Genomic DNA, 23,464 nt, shown 5'->3' on the forward strand with positions numbered 1-23,464 from the left:
CAAACACAGGATGCTCAGTCATCCTTGCACACATTTGCATACGGAATGGGTCTTCCTGGGCTCGGATGGTGGAGGGCCTCACACTTACATGTCAAAGGACAGTGGCCTGCCCTCACAGAATGGACTGCTAAACCCCCCACTGTGACCCCAGCAGACAGGATGAAACTGAAGGGGGACCTTGTGCATTTATAAGACACTCTTTGAAGTCTCCCCCACTTCAAAGGCACATTTGGGTATTTAAACAGGGCCTCTGACCCTACCAACTCATTCACTTCTGGACAAGATACCACTGGTGAAGAACATCTGAACCAGACCCTGCAACCTGCCAAGAGGAACTGTCTGGCTGCCCAAAGGACTCACTTGCCTGCGTTTCTGCAAAGGACTGCTGCCCTGCAGTTGCCCTGCTGCCTTGCTGCCTTTTGGCTCTCCTGATAAGTGCTCTCCAAGGGATTGCATAGAGCTTACCTCCTGTTCCTTGAAGTCTCAGAACCAAAAAGACTTCCTCCCCAAAGAACTCCTTATGCAGCAAAAATCTGGCGCACGGCCTCCCAGAAACAACTCACAGCCTGCATCACAGTGAGAAAATCACCACTTGCCAAACCGGAACAACGCAGCCCGGCTCCCTGAGAGGAGATAGATGCAGCACCAGTGTTGTGACCAGAATTTCGACGCATGGCCCACTGGATCGACGCATAGCCGAGCCGGAATGACGGAGCCTGACTTCCTGCGAGAAGAATCAATGCAGCGCCTGCCGTGCGATCAAAATTTCCCTGCATCGCCCACCGGATCAACGCAGCTCCTGTGACTTCATCCTGCATGCCCAGGATTTCTCCGTATCATCCCCGGGGCGTCCAAAAACACCGCAACCCAAAGAGGATCCCAGTCAGCACACCAGAAATCGACGCAAAGCCTTCCCGGCGAGGACAATTATTGATGCATCGTCTGTGTGCGCCTGGAGAAACCAACGCACATCTCCCCGTTTTCCATGCATCTCCTTCTCTGCAGTCCCTTGCGGAGAATTTGAATGTAAACCAGGTACTTTGTGCTTGAGAGAGACACTTAAAGACTCTCTTTATCATTCTCTAAAGTGATATTTCTACGTGTATTGCATTTAACCAGATAAATATAATATATTTTTCTAAACACTGTGTGGTGTATTTTTGTGGTGTTATACTATGTTATTGCATGATTTATTACACAAATACTTAACACATTGCCTTCTAAGTTAAGCCTGACTGCTCAGTGCCAAGTTACCAGAGGGTGGACACAGGATAATTTGGTTTGTGTGTAACTTACCCTGACTAGAGTGAGGGTCCTTGCTTGGACAGGGGGTAAACTGACTGCCAACCAAAGACCCCATTTCTAACATTGGTGATCAGCAGTGAGGATAGGACTTGTATTTGTGCAGTGACATACAATAGCTACGTGTACACTACCTACCCACAGTAGAAAAGTCAACTTGATTTTGTATCTTTTTCTGCAGTTTCATTTTCTGCCTGACATTTTTAACTAAATCCTCATTCAACATGTCTCTGGCTGGGTCTCAATCAGGAGCTGAAGATGTTGACCTAGCCAGGCTGGAGACATACACTGTTAACCAGCTGAAGAGGTTCTGCAAGGGGATGGGATTACATACAAGGGGATGGGAGTACCTACCAAGGCGCTGAGAGCCTGGGCAGAATCCCATTCAGATGAGTATGTTGACGAGGAGGGTCCAGAGGAGGGCCCCTCAGAGGATTTTTTGCCAGTAGTAGGGGATGTTACCCCTGGAATTGAGCCCCCTAGATAACCAGGGAGCAGTGTCTCTAGCCATGGCCTGACTGCAGAGAAAAGGAGGGAGGAGAGAGAATTTCAACTACAAATTGCAAAGTTAAACCTGAAAGCAGAGGAGAAGAAAGCAGAGAGAGAGGCTGCAAGAGCAGCCAAACAAGCTGAGGCTGAGAGGGCTTTGGCTGAAAAGAAACCTTTGTTGGCTCACAAACTGAGTCTCAAAAATCTGGATTTCAAGGTGAGACAGTCTGAGTTCAGCAGTGATGGTGGCAGCATACATGCAGGACCTGCTGGGGAAATGAAGGTTTGTATACCCAAAAATGTAGTGCCAAGTTATGTGGTGGGAGATGACATTGATAAGTGGTTGGCTGCTAATGAAGTTGCACTAAGAGCTCATGGGGTCTCGGAGGAGCAATGGGGGTGGCCTTGTGCGGGTATGTACCAATAGTGGGGACGGACACACTTCTTACACTGGATCCAAAGGATCAAAACGTATATGCATCCATGAAAACCGCTTTAGTCGCCAAGTTTGGGCTGACTCCTGAGAAATACCGTCAGAGGTTCAGGGACAGCACAAACTCTCCACACAAGACTTTTTTGATTTTTCCAGTAAGGCACTGAATGGATGGGTGCGGGGCAGCAAAGTAAATGATTACACAGGATTGTATAATTTGATTCTGAGAGAGCATATGCTCACTATTTGTTTTACAGAGTTGCGCCAGCACTTGTAGACATTAAGCTGACTGATCCTAGGAAGCTTGCTGAGGAGGCGGACCTCTGGGCAAGCACCAGAGTGTCAAAGAAGGTATCTGGGGGACACTCACAAAGGTGGTCATGGTTCCCACCAGAAGAAAGAGGGGGGAGAATAACTTAAAAATAAGGAGTTCTCAAAAGGCTCCGAAAATAGTTCCCAGGGAGGCGGTGGTACCTAGTCCCAGCCTGAGTCTGAGAAGAGGCCAGGATCCTTTGACAAGAAGAAAGGGAAGCTCTTCCCCAAATGCTCAGTGTGCTTCAAGTTTGGACACACTAAGGGTGACTCCCAGTGTCCCAAGAGGGCACAGCCCAACACTGGAGGGCAGACACCTGGGTTGGCTAGTGTAGCGCTTGGGGGGGAGATGGTCCCAGTTAGCTTGGGGGAACAGATAGAGGTGTCACTAGTGTCCCTAGGAGATAAGGAAATGGTGCCAAAAGCCCACATGCCTGCCAATACTTCCACGTATAAGCAGTGGGTCACCATTGATGGCCAAAGGGTGGAGGCTCTGCATAACACAGGAGCCAGTATGACTACTGTAAGGGGTCAGCTGGTGTCAGCAGAGTAAGTCATCCCTAAAACATTCCACCAGGCCATAGTTGGTGACAATTGTGAGTGGGGAGTCTCTGGTACTCTAAAAGTAGCTGTGAGTCCTACCATGCCTGTAGATTGTCTTTTAGGCAATGATCTTGACACTGCCTGGAAGGAGGTAGAGCTCAGATCCCACCTGGAGATGTTAGGTTTGCCTGAATGGGTCTGCATGACCACACGGTCCATGGCTGCCCAGGAAGGAAGTCAAGGGAGTCTGGAGCCTTGAACAATGGCCCAGACAGCTGCACAGAGGAAGGGCAAGGGGCGTGGGAAACCAGCCCCAGATATTCCCCTGGTGGTCCACAAGGTCCCAGAAGAGGAGGCCCCTCAACCAACTGGGGAGGATATTGCTGACCTGGGTAACCTGCCTGAGCTTGCTGGCTGGCAAGTGGAGGGTGAGCCAACCAGGGAGGAATTCTGCAAAGCGCAGAAAGAGTGCCCCACTCTTGAGGGTCTGAGGCAACAGGCCTTGGCCCAAGCAGCATGTGAAGCCTCTGGCGATCACCACATATATTGGGAGAATGATCTCTTTTACAGTGAGCCTAAGGTACCGGCTGCTGGGGCAGCATGTGTGCTGGTGGTCCCCCAGTGCTACTGGGCCTTCCTACTGGGCCTGGATCACGACATCCCCCTGGCAGGACATTTGGGGAAAGACAATACCTTTGTCAGGCTTGTCACCCACTTCTATTGGCCTCGAATGCGGGTAGCCTCAGATGCGTTCTGTAGGTCCTGCCCAACCTGCCAGGGTAGTGGGATGACAGGAAAAAGGCTTAAGGCCCCTCTGATCCCACTCCCCATTGTTGGCACCCCCTTTGAAAAGGTGGGCATCGACGTCATTGGTCCCTTGGACCCCAAAACCGCCCTAGGGAACAGGTTTATCCTGGTTTTGGTGGACCATGTCACCCGCTATCCAAAGGCAAGACCTCCAAGGACAGTGAATGCACCAGCGGTGACCAGAGCTCTGACGGGGATATTTACCCATGTGGGGTTCCCAAAGGAGGTTGTGTCTGACAGAGGCACAAACTTCATTTCAGCATACATGAAGTCCATGTGGGATGAGTGTGGGGTAACCTACCGGTTTACACCCCTTATAATCCTCAAACCATTGAGAGATTAAAAAAGGCCCTGAAAGATATGATCACTGGCCTACCTGAGGCCATGAGGCGTAAGTGGGACGTCCTCATGCCATGTGGAGCCATGCCACCTAGAGAGGTGCCCCCAGAAAGGGGTGGGGTTCAGCCCCTTTGAACTTCTCTATGGTTACCCTGTCAGGGGACCACTAAGCATAGTAAAGAAGGGATGGGAGAAAGCTCCTAAGAAACCTCCCCAGGATGTGGTCAATTACATGCTGGCCCTCCGCAACCAGACACAGCATTTCTGGAAACAAGCCAAGAGCAACCTCAAGGCCAGTCAAGTGTCACGGTCTGCATGTCTCTTACCACTGTAGGCTGAAGGACTTGAAGGAGACCCGGTCTTTTACTGGTTCTGGGCTGGCCAAGATAGGGGCAAACCTTTCTAGTAGCCACGGTGCTGCTGACTGGAAAAGACGCCAAGGCAGACCGCCCCCCCCAGAAGGAGTCCCAGAGGGAAAAAACAAAAATTGGGGAAAAAACCTCTACCACAGGAACTCCTGAAAAAGAGGAAAAAAACAATTAAAATAGGGAAAAAATAGAATATAATCTTTCAGGATGAAGCAGGAGCCAGGAAAAAATGGAAAAGAGGAGCGAGCATCACCACCAAAACTGGAGTATTTGCAACACAAGGAAGAAAGGAACTGCAGTGCTCATATACCAGAAATCAGGAAGTGACACAACAGGAAGAAATTACGACACAATCTTGGATTGGGAAAGACCAAATAGAAATGAATAGGAAAAAAGACCAAGTAGAAAAGGAAAAGGAAAAAGGCTTGCTGGGAAGAAAAACACCAAGGAAGAAGACAATATGGAGACCAAGAAGAAAGAAGAAACGAAGACAGAAGAAAAAGAAAAAGGAGGAAAGAAGAGGAAAAGACCCAAGGAGGTGAGTAGGAAAATCAGGAAGGCTGTCAGGAGCTGCAGCGCGACCTAGAGCACCAAATGTGCCTCCTGGACTGCACCTCATCAAAAGGAAAACAGAAAAATGGTCTGTGGGGTGCTGGCTTACCGAAATGAGGACTGCCGGGCCAACCACGGTCTGATGGAGAGACGCCGCAGTAGTTCGCGGTGTCACAGTAGACCCCCTTCCCGAGGCCCCAGGCATCAGAAAAAGAGAGAGGAAAGTACGAACCAAACAGGGTGCATGAACTGAGGAAGCATCTTCCTATAAACAGTCACTGAGGAGATAACCTTTCCAGTGAATCAGAAATTGTAGCTTGTTTCTGAAAGATATGTGAATCACAGATCTCCTGTATCTCATATTCAGGATGGCCATCCACAGAATGAGGAGGAGGACATTGAAAATGCCTATGGTAAGGATCAGGAACAAAAGGCGTAAGCTGTGAGACATGCAAAACAGGATGAACTTTCCAAGTCTGGGGTAAACGTAGCCGAACAGAGACAGGATTCAATAACTGAGGTATGCAAAAAGGACTATAAAAGTGGGGTTCGAACTTGTTTTGAGAAAAATGAAAAGGCAGAAATTTAGACGAAAGCCATACTTTGTCTCCCGGTTGGTAAGATTGTACCACCCGACGTCGGCTATCAGCCTTTCTTTTCATAGTTTGTTTAGGATCCGAGAAAGTAGTATGGATCAGGTCCTGAATATCGCAGAGTCGTGGTGCAAATGATGTAACCGCAGGAACAGAACGCAGGACCCGAGGTATAGTGGAAAAAGTCTTGGGATGAAAGCCATAGGTGCAATAAAAAGGGGCTGATCCTGTATCACTATGCACTGTATTACTGCAGGAAAACTCAGCTAAAGAAAGGAAATCCAGTTACTTTGAGTGGCATTACAGAAACAACGTAAATACCGTTGGAGTTACTGATTCAAGCGTTCAGTTTGACCGTTAGTTTGTGGATGAAATCCTGATGAAAGGGAGACATCAATATGCAGTAAGGTACAAAAAGCCTTCCAAAATTGTGACGCGTATTGGGGTCCCAGGCCTGAAATGATTACTTGTGGAAGGCCATGTAGGCGAAAGATACCTTGCATGTACATATGACTCATTTCTTTGGCTGTAGGCAATTTCTTTAAGGCTGGGAAATGAGCCATCTTGGTAAAGGAATCAACAGTTACCATGATGTCATGATTCCCTGAAGAAGAGGGTAGTGAACATATGAAATCTGTAGACAGGGTGTGCCATGGAGCAGAAGGAACAGGCAGGGACATTAATAATCCTGCTGGCTTGGTCCGAGGTGTTTTGGTTTGGGCACATACAGAACATGACGTTACATAGGATTCGGCATCGGTCTTAAGAGTTAGCCACCAAAAAGAATGTAGGAGCAACTCCTGTGTCTTTTTAATTCCACAATGTCCAGCTATGGGAGAATCATGGCACATCTGTAAAGCCTCAGTCTGTACTTTTTTAGTTGGCAAAAATAGTGAGTTTTGATAATAGAAGTAATCCTTTTGTATTCCATTTTTCACGTGGGAAGATACTGGTATTCTGACTTAACATGATCAAGAAAGGACTGAACAACCCTGATGATGCGACTGGATTCTATTATATTTGGAGAGGAAGTGTTAGCGCTTTCTGGATAGGGATGGGATAATGAATCAGCTACTAAGTTATGGGATCCGGGAATGTAGGTCACGATGAAGTCATATTGGCTGTAAAAGAAAGCCTATCTTGCTTGACGGCTATTTTGACTTTGGAAATTTCGGAGACATTGTAAATTACGATGATCAGTTCTTGCTTCAAATGGTTCTTTAGTACCCATCAAGAAATGTCTCTGTTCTTTACAGGAAGCCCTGAGAGCAGTTAATTCCCATTTTAACACAGAATAATTGTGTTTGGCATTTGTCAGTATGTGGGATCAGTAAAAGATAGGATGTTCCAAGCCAATTTCTCTCTCAGAGGCGTCAGTGACTACCATAGACTTCTTAGTAGTATCCGGGTGTCGTAAGACAGGAGCTTGGCTAAAGGCCCTTTCAGATTTTGAAAGGCCATTTCAGTACTGTCAGTCCAGACAAATCCCTTCTTCAGATTTTCTCCCTTGATAGTCTGGGTGATAAAACTTTGTTGATGGGCAAAGTCTCGTATGAATTGCCAATAGAAGTTGGAGAGACCTAGAAAGCATTGGGTTTCCTTAAAAGAAGAGGGAGAGGGCCAATTCAAAATGGCTTGTACTTTGTCTAGATCCAAAGCTATACCAGTGTGATTGATGCAGAACCCAAGATACTGTACTTCAGTCTTGTTAAATTCACATTTTTTGGGTTTTCAGTATAGCTGATTCTGTCTGAGTCTTTCCAAAACCTGAAGTATGTGCTTAGTATGCTGCTCAGGTATACAAGAATATATTAGGATGTCATCCAGATAAATCACCACACTGTGATTCAATAAGTCAGAAAATATGGAGTCCATGAATCATTGAAATATGAAGGGTGCATTGGTTAAACCAAAAGGCTTGACTCGGTATTCATAATGACCAAATGGAGTACGAAAGTCTGTTTCCCATTCATCTCCTTCTTTGACACGTAAGAGATGATAGACACCCCTCAAATCAAATTTTGTAAATTTCTTAGCACCTTGGACGGCTTCAAGTATATTCCTAACAAGGGGTAAGGGATATCGATCCTTGATGGTTATTTTATTAAGTACGAGAAAGTCAACACAGGGATGCAGATCTTTCATTTTCTTTGGAACGAAGAAAAGAGGAGCCACTGCAGGAGATGAAGAGGGGGGCGAATAAACCATTCTGTAGATTATCATCTAGGTATTCTTTAACCCCTTTGCTGCCAGGCCTTTTCCCCCTCCTGTGTCGAGCCTTTTTTTAGCTATTTGGGGCAGTTTGCGCTTAGGCCCTCATAACTTTTTGTTCACATAAGCTACCCATGCCAAATTTGCGTCCAACATCCTGGGGATTCTAGAGGTACCCAGACTTTGTGCGTTCCCCTGAAGGAGACCAAGAAATTAGCCAAAATACAGTGAAAATTCTGTTTTTTTTTAAATAAATGGGAAAAAGGGCTGCAGTGGCAAATTCACCATCTTCCCAGCTTTCAGGAACAGGCAGACTTGAATTGGAAAACCCAATTTTTCAATACAATTTTGACATTTTACTGGGACATACCCCATTTTTACTATTTTTTGTGCTTTCAGCCTCCTTCCAGTTAGTGACCAAAATGGGTGAGAAACCAATGCTGGATCCCAGAAAGCTAAACATTTCTGCAAAAGTAGACAAACTTCTGAATTCAGCAAGGGGTCATTTGTGTAGATCCTACAAGTGTTTCCTACAGAAAATAACAGCTGAAATAAAAAAATATTGAAATTGAGGTGAAAAAAACTGCAATTTTCTCCACCTTTTACTCTGTAACTTTTTCCTGCGATGTCAGATTTTTGAAGGCAATATACCATTATTTCAGCTGGACTCTTCTGGTTGCGGGGATATATAGGGCTTGTAGGATCATCAAGAACTCTAGGTACTCACAGCCAATAAATTAGCTGCACCTTGCAATGGGTTTTTATTCTATACCGGGTATACAGCAATTCATTTGCTGGATTATAAAAAGTGAAAAATAGGTATCAAGAAAACCTTTGTATTTCCAAAATGGCCACAAGATAAGGTGTTGAGAAGTAGTGGTTATTTGCACATCTCTGAATTCCGGGGTGCCCATACTAGCATGTGAATTACAGGGCATTTCTCAAATAGACGTCTTTTTTACACACTGCCTTACATTTGGAAGGAAATAATGTAGAGAAATACAAGGGGCAATAACACTTGTTTTGCTATTCTGTGTTCCCCCAAGTCTCCCGATAAAAATGATACCTCACTTGTGTGGGTAGGCCTAGCGCCCACAAAAGGAAATGGCTCAAAACACAGCGTGGACACATCACATTTGTTCACAGACAACAGAGGTATTTTTTGCAAAGTGCCTACCTGTGGATTTTGGCCTCTAGCTCAGCCGGCACCTGGGGAAAACTAGCAAACCAGCGCATTTTTGAAAACTAGACACCTAGGGGAATCCAAGATGTGGTGACTTGTGGGGCTCTGACCAGGTTCTGTTACCCAGAATCCTTTGCAAACCTCAAAATTTGACCAAAAAAACCCTTTTTCCTCTCATTTCGGTGACAGAAAGTTCTGGAATCTGGGAGGAGCCACAAATGTCCTTCTACACAGCGGTCCCCCAAGTCTCCTGATAAAAATGGTACCTCAGTTGTATGGGTAGGCCTAGCGCCCACGAAAGGAAATGGCCCAAAACACAACATAGACACATCACATTTTTTCACAGAAAACAGAGGTGTTTTTTGCAAAGTGCCTACCTGTGGATTTTGGCCTCTAGCTCAGCCGGCACCTGGGGAAACCTAGCAAACCAGTAGATTTTTGAAAACTAGACAACTAGGGGAATTGAAGATGGGCTGACTTGTGGGGTTCTGACCAGGTTCTGTTACCCAGAATCCTTTGCAAACCTCAAAATTTGACCAAAAAAACACTTTCCCTCTCATTTCGGTGACAGAAAGTTCTGGAATCTAAGAGGAGCCACAAATGTCCTTCCACCCAGCATTCCCCCAAATCTCCCGATAAAAATGGTACCTCACTGGTGTGGGTAGGCCTAGCGCCCATGAAAGGAAATGGCCCAAAACACAACGTGGACACATCACTTTTTTCACAGAAAACAGAGGTGTTTTTTACAAAGTGCCTACCTGTGGATTTTGGCCTCTAGCTCAGCCAGCACCTGGGGAAACCTAGCAAACCAGCACATTTTTGAAAACTAGACACCTAGGGGAATCTAAGATGAGGTGACTTGTGGGGCTCTGACCAGGTTCTGTTACCCACAATCCTTTGCAAACCTCAAAATTTGACCAAAAAATACTTTTTCCTCTCATTTCGGTGACAGAAAGTTCTGGAATCTGAGAGGAGCACAAATTTCCTTCCACCCAGCGTTCCCCCAAGTCTCCTGGTAAAAATGGTACCTCACTTGCGTGGGTAGGCCTAGCGCCCACAAAAGAAAATGGCCCAAAACACAACGTGGACAAATCACATTTTTTCACAGAAAACAGAGGTGTTTTTTGCAAAGTGCCTACCTGTGGTTTTTGGCATCTAGCTCAGCCGGCCCCAGGGGGGGTTGAAATGGCCTAAAATAAATTTGCACCCCCAACCCCCCCAGGGAGCGACCCTTGCCTACGGGGTCACTCCCCCTGCGTGACATTGGTGCAAAAAAAAAAGATCCCTGGTGCCTAGTTGTTTCTGCCCCCCTTGGGGGCAGATTGACCTAAAATCCGCCGATTTGCCCCCAAGGGGGGCAGAAATGGTCTAAATACAATTTGCCCCCCAGGGGAGCGACCCTTGCCTAAGGGGTCGCTCCCCATCTGTAAAACAACAACAACAACAAAAAATCCCCGGTGCCTAGTGGTATCTGCCCCACTTGGGGGCATATCGGCCTAATTAAAATAGGCTGATCTGCCCCCCAGGGGGGCAGAAATGGCCTAAAATAAATTTGCCCCACAGGGGAACGACCCTTGCCTAAGGGGTCATTCCCCTTGCTTGAAATTCGCGAACAAAAAAAAGATCTCTGGTGTCTAGTGGTTTCTGTCCCCCTTGGAGGCAGATTGGCCTCATAAAAATAGGCCAATCTGTCCCCAAGGGGGGCAGAAATGGCCTAAATATAATTTGCCCCCTAGGGGAGCGACCCTTGCCTAAGGGGTCGCTCCCCACCTCAAAAATACAAAACAAAACAAAACAAAAACAACAACTAAAAAAATGATCCCTGGTGCCTAGAGGTTTCTGTCCCCCCTGGGGGCAGATCGGCCTAATAATAGTCCAATCTGCCCCCAGTGGGGGCAGTAAAGGCCTTTAAAAAAATGCCCCCCCTGGGAGCGACCCTTGCTCAAGGGGTCGCGACCCTTGCTCAAGGGGTCGCGACCCTTGCGTGAAATTCGCGAACAAAAAAAAACTCCCTGGTGTCTAGTGGTTTCTGTCCCCCTTGGGGGCAGATTGGCCTCATAAAAATAGGCCAATCTGCCCCCAAGGGGGGCAGAAATGGCCTAAATATAATTTGCCCCCTAGGGGAACGACCCTTGCCTAAGGGGTCGCTCCCCACCTCAAAAATACAAAACAAAACAAAAACAAAAAAACAAAGAAAATGCTCCCTGGTGCCCAGAGGTGTCTGCCCTCCCTGGGGGCAGAAAAGGCCTTTAAAACAAATGCCCCCTGTGGGAGCGACCATTGCCAAAAGGGTCGCTCCCTCATGCCAATTTCATTTTTAAAAAAAATCCCTGGTGTCTAGTGGGCGTTTTAGCAGCCGGATTGCTTGCAATCCGGCTGCTAAAACGCTGAGAGAGACTTCAAAGGGAAGGAAATAACTTTCCTTCCCTTTGAAGTCGCTCGGCCTCCTCCACGTGATTGGAAGAGAAATGCTTTTGCATTTCTCTTCCGATCGCGCTGGAAGATGGGAGGAGGCCTTGTGACAATCAGCGCACGATTGCGCGCTGGCGTCACAGGGGGGGTCGGGGGAGGAAGGGGAAGGGCTTCCCCTTCCATCCCTGCCTTGGGGGGGGAACCCCACAGAGGGAGCGTTAGCGCTCCCTCTGGGCTCTGTGCCTAGGACGTAATGGTTACGTCCTGGGCACACGAGCACTGTGCCTCAGGACGTAACCATTACGTCCTGGGCACAGAAGGGGTTAAGTACCTTCTTTTCTTGTTCAGTCAACGAATACATCCGTCCAAAGGGAACCACTTCTCCCGGAATCAAAGGAACGACTCAGCGATAGACCCGATGTGGAGGTAAAATGGGAATTCATCACTTCTGGAATACATCACAGTATTCTTGGTAACAATTTGGTACTCCCTGTACCATGTTGATAGAGCAGTTCGTATCTTTGGAAGAAAGAATTAAACCTTTTGGGGACCAATAAGAGTTTGTGGAGTAACCGTTCTGTTGGCAAAACTGTGATGATAAAGATATTGTTCTTGTTTCCCAATTGATATATGGGTAATGCTGAGTTAACCAGGAAATTCCTAATATCATGGTATTATTTGGAGAGGATATTAGATCAACGGTAATATGTTCCTGGTGTGTACCAAAACGCAGACGGGGAGTGGGTGTAGAATCCACCACTGGTCCTGAGGTTATAGGAGGCCCATCAACTGTGTAGACTTGTTCCGCCATTTCTTTAGAAACTCGTGGTATACCTCTTTCTTTGGCCCAAGTCTCATCCAAATATATACAGCTGACTCCACAATCCAATAAAGCAAAAAACCTGTTCTTCTTGACTTTGGAAACATTGTACCGTAACAGACAGTATACACAGAGCAGAGATATTTTCTCTAGAGGAACATATTGAAGGTAAGTCTACTCCTCCCATCCCGTTCCTCCTCACAGGAGGAGGGAGCTGGTGTTTCCTGAAGGTCTGGAAGGATGGACAGCGCACATCCGTATCAAGTGACCAGCTTTGCCACAATATAGACAAAGGCCCTTTCGTCACCTATCCTCTCTTTCTGAGTCAGATAAAGGACCACGGACTAGATCTATCTGCATGGGTTCTTCTTCTGTAGACTTATTCGCCCCTCAAGATGGACTAGGTGCTAAGTGCTGCAAACACATTCCCCTGCTGAGGAAGTTGCTTTGAAAAGCGTTGTCAAGTTATAGCCAATGTATTTAATGCAATTATCATTAAGGTAAATGTATTGCCTGCCTCCTTATCGTGCTCCTAAAATCAACTGTGATGGCTTTGGGCTATTGTTTTCACCCGGGGAATCGCAGATTAGTCCTACTACCTCTCCACAGGTGCAAAAAGGGGCAAACTTTAACTATTTTGTCCACTTCTAAACCCTATAATGTTGTGTGCTAATAGAAAACATAGAGGCAGTGTTTCTGAGTGTGTTGGAGTAGTCAGTGCTATTTACCTTACATTTTTCAGGTCCAATAATAAATAACATATTTCCCATTCTTTGGGGAATAATATGCAGATAGTAATGCTTAACTCAAGTTAAAAGTAAATTACATACTGTTTTCCCCATGTTAAATTGTTAAATTCTGGCAGGTTGATGTTGCTAACATTCAATAAAAGGTGACACATTTAATGCATCCTACAACTGCTCAGTACAGTAAATACTAGGCCTGGGTGAAATTCTAATTATGCCAGAGTAATCAGAGTAATTTCAGTATTTTTTTGTTACTCTTTTGATGCAAAAATTATCAGAAATTACATGAATACACTCTTTAGAGTAACTATGAGTAATATAGTATTGAGCGCTAAGGGAGCCCATGTGCTATATCATAGCACAGAGGGGGCTGTCCAGTACCCTCAGAATGTGCACTGTCTGCAAAGCAAACACTGCGTATTCCAACGGTGCTCGGCGGGGCCCCCTGCACTTGCCCTCCCCAGCCTTTTCATGGTGGAGAAACCACCATAAAATGGCTGGCAGAGAACAAAGTTGTAATCAGCCAAGCGGCTCTGAGTTCAGCGTCGCCCTGGCTGACTACAACCAAGACCAGCATCAGCCCATCAGGAACAATGTTCCCGACAGGGACGGCGGTCCCCTGGCGGGTCTGCCTGCCAGGTTCATAATTGTGTGGTTGGGCCCCCCGGAGTGTGGCGGTCTAACCGTCAACGTGAGTACTGCAGGAGCACAGGAACAATGAATTTAGGCCATAATTATGGGCATTGTGTCGTGCTGCCCTGTGTCGATGTGAAAGGGCAGGAATGCGTCTTATCTATCATACAACACATTCCATTACTTTCCCCAGCTCTGGCGCAAAATGGGCTGCCTAACACCAGCACAGGCACCCTTGCATCATGATGTAAAGGTGTCTGCATTTCATGCAAGATAGTTTTTGTACAGGAAGGGGCACCTTCCTGCGCAAAAACAATCCCGGGAGACTTTTCCTCTTTCTACATGGGCTGCAAAATGCAGCACACATAGAAAGAGGAAACAGAACGAGAAATAAAGATATTTCTACTTGTTTCGCCTCCCTTGGGGAGATGCAATGTTCTGGTGCATCCCCAGGTTTACAAGGTCATGACAATCTGCGGATGCATCAAAACTCATGGGTGTTGCGTGGGAACTGAAATCTCAGTGCCCATGGAATGCCTTCCTTGGCCAGAGTAAGGCAACAAAGCTTTTTGCACTGCTTTGCGTTTACCCCATATCTATGAGGCCATTCAAAGACACACAAAGTGACTTTGCGTGACTTCATAGATATGAGTTGAAGGTTTACAATGTGTTGCATCACAGAAAGTGTTGGAACAGCGGTGCAAGAGGTTCATAAATATGCCCATAAGTGAGCACGAGTTGCATCTGGCTGCTGCTGTTCATGTTCTGTTGCATTTAGTGATATTTTCTAAGAACAAAATGCATCCTTGGGTCCATTTTGGATGCAAGGGTGTATTTTGCACTGAGAAAATAGCAGCAAATGAAGGATTATGCTTCCTCGTGTGACTGTGCATTCATGCATAAATTTGCTGTCATTTTGGGTTATTATAATACAGGCAATTTCACAAATTACATCCACCCCTAGTAAATACTTCCCAACTCTGAATCCCAAACCCTGCACGTATAAAGGTTTGCAGATGGATAAAAAAAAAAACAAGCCTTCCATAATCAGGGCCAAAGTGCCATATTGACACAGCGTGTAATTAACACTAACACAAAGACTTATATCATCAGCAAAAATAAACATAGCTAAATTTCTGAAATTTTTCGAAGTAGTTCAATACCTTCCAAAAGAAGCAATGGATAGCAATGTGCCTCTGCATCCAAGTACTAATGATTAAATCAAAATTAAAGATGGCACTTCCAAAATTGAAAATCAAAGTGCTCTCTTTGCAACATCCTTGGCCAGCCCGACTAAAGAAACTAAAGAACTGTTATGAAAAAAATGCAGTTGGTATAAGTATACATATTAGCACTGCTCCCTAAAAAATGAAATATTACAGCTCTGAATTTAAAGTGCTACCTAGCCCCTGCCACAATTAGCAAACACATACGGTGTACCTACAAAGAGCCAGCTTCAGCGCTGATGGCGCCCTGTGCGACAGTCTTTTTTGGTGCTCCCCCCACATGACCACCTTCTCAGATTCCCTCACTACCACCCGGCAAATGTGCTCCTCATCTCTCCATAGCCCCCCGCCCTTCATCTCTCTATAGCCATCCTTTCACATCCATTAATTTGTTTTAAAGCACTTGTGATGGTTGGCTTTACTAATCAACTCAGATATCCACAAAAAATATAGGCCCTCATTACAACCCTGGCAGTCGGTGTTAAAGCGGCAGTAATACCACCAACAGGCCGGCGGTAAAAAAAATGGGATCACGACCACGGTGGAAATCGCCAACACAGACAGCCACTTTAACACTTCGACCATGGCGGCAGCAACAAACACCGCAGTGGTAACCACGAACAGACAGGCAGAAGACAATGTACCGCCCACTCTATCACAACCCACCAATCCGCCCGCTTTTCCGGGGCAGTACCAATGCCATCAAAAGCACGGCAGAAACAGTACACAGAAGGGGAGCCACTCAACTTTTGACACTTAACCAAGAACCAAGACACCATGGAGCCCGAACTACAGGTCCTGCCTATGCTGGTGTATCTGACAATACACCAGGAATATCAAAGAAGGTGGCGGCGATGACCACGGTGAGTACTGCTCCTAGCACACAGGGGAGGTGGTGAGGAAAAAGAGAGTGACACGCAACACGCAATATCCCCACGTCCACCCTCACCCACAACACCATACACACAAAAACATGCAGCAACATTACATTTACACCTGGCAACCCCCTGGAAGAACGCAGGGACAAAAGGAATTGAGTGCAAATAGTGATGTTTAGAAATATGCAGATAAAGTTAACGATTGTAAACAACAGTATATACAAATATTTACAATATGTACAGAAGGCCGTACACTGTCCTTTGCAAATGTCCGTGGCCCAGTGGGCAAAAAAACATGGGCGAAGCCCACACTCGACTCCTGCCTCAAAACGGAGAGAACACCACAGGGGCATCAGGATGAAAACACACAGGTACCTCAGGGGGAAGGGGAGGGGTGGGCGCCCCAGCCGGAAGATGATACTACGCCACTGCTCCTGGAGGGAGCAACATGCCCACAGCGATGTCCTGGGGAGTGCAAAGCCACAGTCTCTCAAGTCTCTCAAGTGGGTGGTTTACCCACTGCTTGGTCCTGGGGAGTGCAAAACCATAGTCTCTCTAGTGGGTTGTTTGCCCACTGCGTGGTCCTGGGGAGTGCAAAGCCACAGTCTCTGTAGTGGGTGGTTTGTCCACTGCTTGGTCCTGGGGAGTGCAAAGCCACAGTCTCTCAAGTGGGTGGTTTGCCCACTGCTTGATCCTGGGGAGTGCAAAACCACAGTCTCTCAAGTGGGTGACATGTTCCACTGGTTCTGGAGGGGGTTTAGTGCCCAGTGTGCCTCATCCTGCCAAGGAAAGTGATTGTGAATGCATATCTCCACTGGTTCTGGAGGGGGCCTTGTGCCAGTGATGCTGCACCTGGGGTATGGCAGTTACCATTCCCTCACCTGGGTGTCTGAGGCACGAGATGTGCAGGGAACAGGTAGCATGATCCTCCATGGAGGCAGAGCCACACTCCATCCTGCGACGACTTAGGCTGCAAACTGCTGGTAGTGCCGGTGCTGTTGGTGGTGCTTCAAGTGGTGGGTGGAGGGTCCAGGCCGCCTCCTGCATCCCCGGACAGCTGCCCACTGGGGATGCTGCTGATGACAGATGTAGTGGCACGGCTGGGCATGTGGCGATGCAGTTGGCGGCATAGGTGGCGGTGCTTGCGGCGGTGTCTGCGGTGGAGATGCTGCCGGTGCAGGCCGTGGTGCAGGTGCTGATAGTAGTGGAGGGAGACAGCAGGCCGTGTCCTGCAGCCTTGGACGGTTGCCCACTGTGGATGATGGTGCTGACTGTTGTTGTGTCAGCGGCAGTGCAGGTGGCAGTGCAGGTGGCGAGGCAGATGGCATTGCAGGTGGTGGTGCCTTCCGCGGTACAGGTTGCTGGGCTCTCAGTACTTATGGTGGGCACCAGTCCCTCACCTGGAGGCTCCGAGGCCTGAAGTGCCTTGCCTTGGGTTTTCTTGCCCTTCCCCACCTTGCCAGACGCTGCTGGGACCTTGGCACTGGCAGATGCAGTTTTTGAGGAGGCCTTGCTGGGTGGGCCATGCTTTTTGGCCGTGCTGCTTGCTGGCACCCTCTTCACCTTGGCAGGTGGCGGAATGGGTTGGTCCTTTGCAGGGGTTGCTGGCACACTGGCAGCCCTGACGGGTGCCCCCTTTGAACCCTTGGGACTTGCCGGTACCACAGCGGATGCCGACTTCGTGGACACAGTGGAGCCAGTGGATGTTGGTGTGTCTGCATGGGGATGGTGCTTGTGTGAGTGCCTGTGGGATAAAGTGTGGTGCTTGTGTTTGCCTGAGCCACTTCTGTGTGTTGATTTGGGTGATTGTTGGTCTGAAGGTGTGCTTGGGATAGACTGGGGTTGAGGGGATTGGGACTGGGTAGAGGAAGTTGGAGGGGGGAGGATAGACACAGGGACAATGGCTGTCATCAGTGCTGAGGCCAGAGCCTGAAATGCTCTCTGTTGGGCCGCCACGCCAGAGTGAATGCCCTCCAGGTATGCATTTGTTTGTTGCAAATGCCTCTCAACACCCTGGATAGCATTAAGAATGGTTGACTGCCTAACAGTGATGGATCTCAGGTGGTCAAAAGCCTCCTCACTGAGGGCAGCAGGGCTGACTGGGGCAGGGCCTGAGGTGCCTGGGGCAAAGGAGAAGCCCACCCTTCTGGGTGAGCGGGCATGGGAAACACACTGAGGGGATGATGGGAGGGCGGTGCTGGTAGGGGGGGGGCGGCTGTACCTGTTGTTGGTTTGGGCACAGAGGTGTATGCCACTACCAGGGAGCTTCCATCATAGGAGGAGTTGCTGTCACTGGTCTCCCCTCCTGTCTCCGTTGTGGTGCTTCCCTCGCCCTCCGTCCCACTGGTGCCTTCACCCTCAGTGGATTCATCCTCATGGGCCATGTGGGATGCAGCTCCCTCCGTTGCCGGTGCCTCTGCTCCTTCGCCAGATGATGCTAATGCACACAAGGACAGGGTGACAAAACAAAAAGGGGGGGAGAGACAGAGGATACACTTGGTCAATGCCAGCAACAACACTACAGTTGGCGTACACAACACACAGGGAGCTGCCCTATGCACTAGGCCATGCCCAACCAGTCACTAAGGTAGTGACAAGCCCATGGGGTACAATGGCTAATGCCAGCATCTGCACACCTGACACCCACAGGACCCTGCCCTGTAGTATATGCCCACTCACACCATTGGGTTTGGAGTGCTTCAGAGCCTGCACACAAGGGACCTACCCTGCCATGATCACCCTGGCCTAGGGTCACCCACAGCCCACATACCCCACCCAGCTACCTCCTAAAGCGCGCAAAGTCAGGATTTGGAATCTGTACTAACCCCCTTGTGGCTGCTGTGATGCCCTCAAGCGTACATCCAACTCCGGATAAGCCACCGCCAGGATGTGGAACATCAGGGGGGTCATGGTGCAACGGGCACCCCTTCCACGTTGGGAGGCCAGCCCAGCTGGGCCTCCGATGTTTTCTTTGTCCAGTGGCGCAGGTCCTCCTATCTCTTGCGGCAGTGGGTGCTCCGCCTGTGATAGACCCCAGGGTCCGCATCTCCTTGGTGATGGCATACCAAATACCCTTTTTTCTGGTGGGCACTGACCTAGAGGGAAAAGACAGGAGGAAAGAAAATACTCATTGCCCCCCAGTTCTCACCCATGCCCTGACGCACATACACTGACCACCTCTTATGCAGCACTCAGACCAGGACGCCTCAGCACCCCCCAACATGTGGCTTACATCCACACCACTCCAAGCATGCATTGCCCACACATCATGCTCTCAGTGTACTCACCTGTTTGTCTGGAGGACCGTAGAGTAACGTGTACTGGGGTAGCACCCCATCCGCCAGTTTCTCCAACTCCTCCACAATGAAGGCAGGGGCCCTTTCCCCAGACACTATAGCCATTGTCGCTTCCAGACTCAGGTCACTGCAGCACTTGCAGTATGCGTCCTCTCCTGTTGACGGTCAGGTAGCAAGTGAGTGAGTAGTTAGAAAATGGCGGTCACGTCCACGGCGGTGCATACTGTCACCGCCGGCGTACATCGCCATTGGCTCCTGGAACCCATAGGGCCCAATGATAACCAATGCGAAGTTGCGCTGTGGTCATCGACCGCCAACCACGACGGCACACAATGCCAGCACACTTACCTCATTTCCACTTGTTCTTCCTCACAGGTCAGGCAGCCATTTCAGGGGGGACATGGCATGGCACCTAACTGCGTCACAGCAGACATTGGCCCATCAACTGACTCTCGACTTCACATACTGCTTCTGTGACCTAACTTCAGCAACAGTTGTGCATTCTATGTGGAAATATGACCTTCTACTCACTGTTCTCCTCCATAGGCTACAACCGCTGAGGCAGATGATGAGATGGTGGCATCCTCCGGTGTACAGACCCCTGGTGGACCTGTCGACAATGGAGGACAGACACATTACCATCACATACAGACTTGATCGTGCCACAATTCAAGAGCTGTGTGCCCAATAGGAGCCAGACCTGATGTCAGTTATCCTCCAGCCCACAGGTATTCCCCCCTATTGCAGTTTCTGTCAGTGCTGCATTTCCTGGCAAGTGGTTAATTTCAAACTACAGTGGCCATGGCATCAGGAATGTCTCAGCCAATGTTCTCCGACGTGTTGTCCAGAGTGTTGTCTGCCCCGCTGAAACACATGCATAGCTACATCGTATTCCCCAAGGTGGAGGATTTGGCCACAGTGAAAGCTGACTTCAATGCCCTGGGACATATCCACAACATCATTGGTGCCATTGATGGTACACATGTGGCATTTGTTCCCCCCCAGGAGAAATGAACAGGTTTACAGGAATAGGAAAAGCTATCACTCGATGAATGTGCAGATGGTGTGTTTGGCGGACCAGTACATCTCCCATGTGAATGCCAAATATCCTGGCTTTGTGCATGATGCCTATATCTTGAGGAATAGCAGCATCCCTTATGCAATGGGCCAACTCCAGAGGCACCGGGAGTGGCTAATAGGTGAGCCCAAGGTCCCCACCCACTATAAGTAGGTGTCTGGGTGTGGGTTTAGTGTGTGTCCAACAGTTGTCCCTCGATATTTACAGGTGACTCTGGTTACCCCAACCTGCCATGGCTACTGACCCCAGCAAAGAATCCCAGGACAAGGGCAGAGGAACATTACAATGAGGCACATGGGCGTACAAGGAGGATTATTGAGAGAACGTTCGGCCTCCTGCGGGCCAGTTTCCAGTGCCTCCATCTGGCAGGTGGATCCCTGTATTACTCACCCAAGAAGGTGTGCCAGACAATCGTGGCATGCTGTATGTTGCACAACCTGGACTTGAGACGTCAGGTGCCTTTTCTGCAGGAGGATGAGTCTGGAGATGGTCTTGTGGCAGCGGTGGATCCTGTGGACAGTGAGGAAGAGGTGGCAGATGAAGAAGATGTGAACAACAGAACAAACATTATACAGCAGTACTTCCAGTGACACACAGGTATGAGACTGTAACTCAACTTTACTTTTCAGTAATCTTTTGTACATTGTACATGGCAGCCTCTTACCCTCTGTCTATGGACACTGACTTTACCCTTTGTATTCTCTATTCTCAGATCTGTGTCCCCCATTCTGGCTCCTGTTATATGTACTGCTGCCCATCAAAGGTCATCCTGTAGTACATTTCACTGAACATATACATTGCAATGCTTTGATGATGTTGTACTAAAACATTTGTCGATTCATGACACTGACTCCAATATGGTATTTGTTTCAAGGGTGTTTATTTTTGTGCCAATAAGTATGAGGGTATGTGCAAGGGGCTGGGGTGATGGTGGAGGAATGTCTAGTTAGAGTCTAGTCTATTGGTATCACAGGTGCATTGTCCAAGGGGACATAGGAAGTGGAACAATGTCAGTTCAAGGTGGATAGAGTGACATGGTAGGACAGAAGTGTAACAATCAGGAGGGTCTTATTTCTTGGCGGGGGTCTTGGTAATGTTCTCTGTCTTCTGCCTGGATCGTATGGACTGTTTGAGGGTTGGTTCTCCTTCTGCAGGGGGTGGGGTGCTGGTGGCCTGTTGGTCCTGTGGCGGGGCCTCTTGTCCACTAGCGCCGGCGGAGGTGGAAGGCCAATCCTGAGCTACTACACATTCTGCATCCTGGGGGCTCCTCCAGTCCTGAATGGATGTGACCACTAAGTGATCAGATAGTAAAAGGGTTGTGCTTCACTGTAGCTTTTCCACTTCAATATGGCTCAATGAGAAAGTGAGAATGGGAACTGACTATAGACAGGCAGAGAGCCTAAAGGTATGCGGAGCACTGGTAGCAAGAGAGGATGATATGGTATTACGTGGCAAAGCAACTAGGGCTTCTACAAATGTTTAGTGTGTCATCTTACCTGTACATAGATACATACTCTAGATTTGAGTGGGCAAGAAGCTGTACATGTGTAGTCCCCCAGATCTAGCAGGAGTCATGGGCATCCACGCAAAAAAAAGTTACTGCATCTTGTCAGTATCCAAACATGTATAATCTTATTGACTCCGTCGTTCACTCAGTCAAGCATACTTGCAGACCTTACACTTGACCATACTTTACACACATGTGTTTGGATTCTGATTGCATCTCATAGACATGATGAAGGTAAAGGACTCCTATTACAAGACAGCAAACAAACTTGAAATGGCCCTATGATTTTATACATGCACTTTAGGCTGCCCGGTTTCAGGATAATAATGCAGAGCCCATTGTGTGCATAGTTGTACTCTTCAGTAAGGGAGTATGCCTGACAGCTTTATCCCATCTGACAGATTTAGTGCCATTTGTGTTATCTGCTGCATCCTCTTCTTTTAAACCGGGGAGGCCCATGGTGGATGGAAGTAGAAAGAGCAGGTAGGCTGAAAATTATCAATTGTGAACACTAATACTTATGGAACATCTCGAAACATCGCTTGTTCTTACGCTGTTTGGCTGACATTTGGATGAATGCCCCTTCTTTTCATGTGTATTTAGCATCCTTGAACTTCAAAGACCCGATTCTCAACCCTACATAGTTGTAGTGTAGCAGGGTGCGATAAGGGGCTGCACTCTATTCGGTATGACTAGAAAGGCATCACAGGGAGCCTTGAGAACAGTAGTACAGTCACTTGTTCCACAAAATCTATACATCAGCAGTGCTGGAGCATGCTGGGAAACCCCTGTGTGCTCTTTGTGTTCGGATGTTTTATTTTCTACACTATTATTTTGAGCATCTTGTTGCTTGTTTCAGTTCAATTTTAGCGTTTTTTTTTAATCGACCTCTAAATGATTCTGCCGAAAATGCTAAAGCCACTGCTCAGTTATCCATCTGAGTGTGCATTGAGACCATGAAGCGCGTTGATGTTTTTTTTTATTTTTGACTTCTTATGTTTCTTAAGGATGTGCAACTCGAGGCTCTTCTGTGACTAAGAAATTGTGAAAGAGAATGGTTCACAAAATTCTCAGCTTACAGAAATTCATTTTGTAGTACCACTACATTCCCAGTCAATACTAAACTAAACTCTGGGGCCCTCATTTACTAAGTTTTGGCACAGGGCAGTGCCGCAAGCCTTTTTGCTGTGCCGTCCTGTGTCAAAACAAAGGGCAGGAATGCGCTGTATCTATAAGATACTGTGCATACCTGTCCTTGTCCCTTGTGCTGGTGCATAAATTGCTGCCTAGCGCCAATTCAGGCACCCTTGCGCCATGGCGCAAGGGTGCCTGCATACCGAGGATGCTTGTTTATGTGCAGGAAGGGACACCTTCCTGCACATAAAAAGTCATTAATAGTGTTGTCCTCATTTTATGTGTGCTGTATAATGCAGCACACAAACAAAGAGGAACAAAGGGGGAGAAATAATAATATTTATCTCTGCTGAACCACTTTAACGCCATCCCTCCAGAGGCATTGGAACCTGACACATTCCCAGACTTGCCCATTTGGGAATGAGTCCGATTCCATTCGTTTACATGGGTGTTGCGTGGGAACACCCACAACAACGCTTGAAAGGGTCCATAATTACAAGGCCATTAAAAGCCATGCAAGGTGGCTTTGAGTGGCCTTGTAAATATGGGCCGGCACACTGCGCCACTGCAACGTAAATGAAATGACCCTCTGGTGGCACAGG

Source organism: Pleurodeles waltl, chromosome 1_1 (genome assembly GCF_031143425.1).
Source record: "Pleurodeles waltl isolate 20211129_DDA chromosome 1_1, aPleWal1.hap1.20221129, whole genome shotgun sequence".
Classification (NCBI taxonomy): domain Eukaryota; kingdom Metazoa; phylum Chordata; class Amphibia; order Caudata; family Salamandridae; genus Pleurodeles; species Pleurodeles waltl.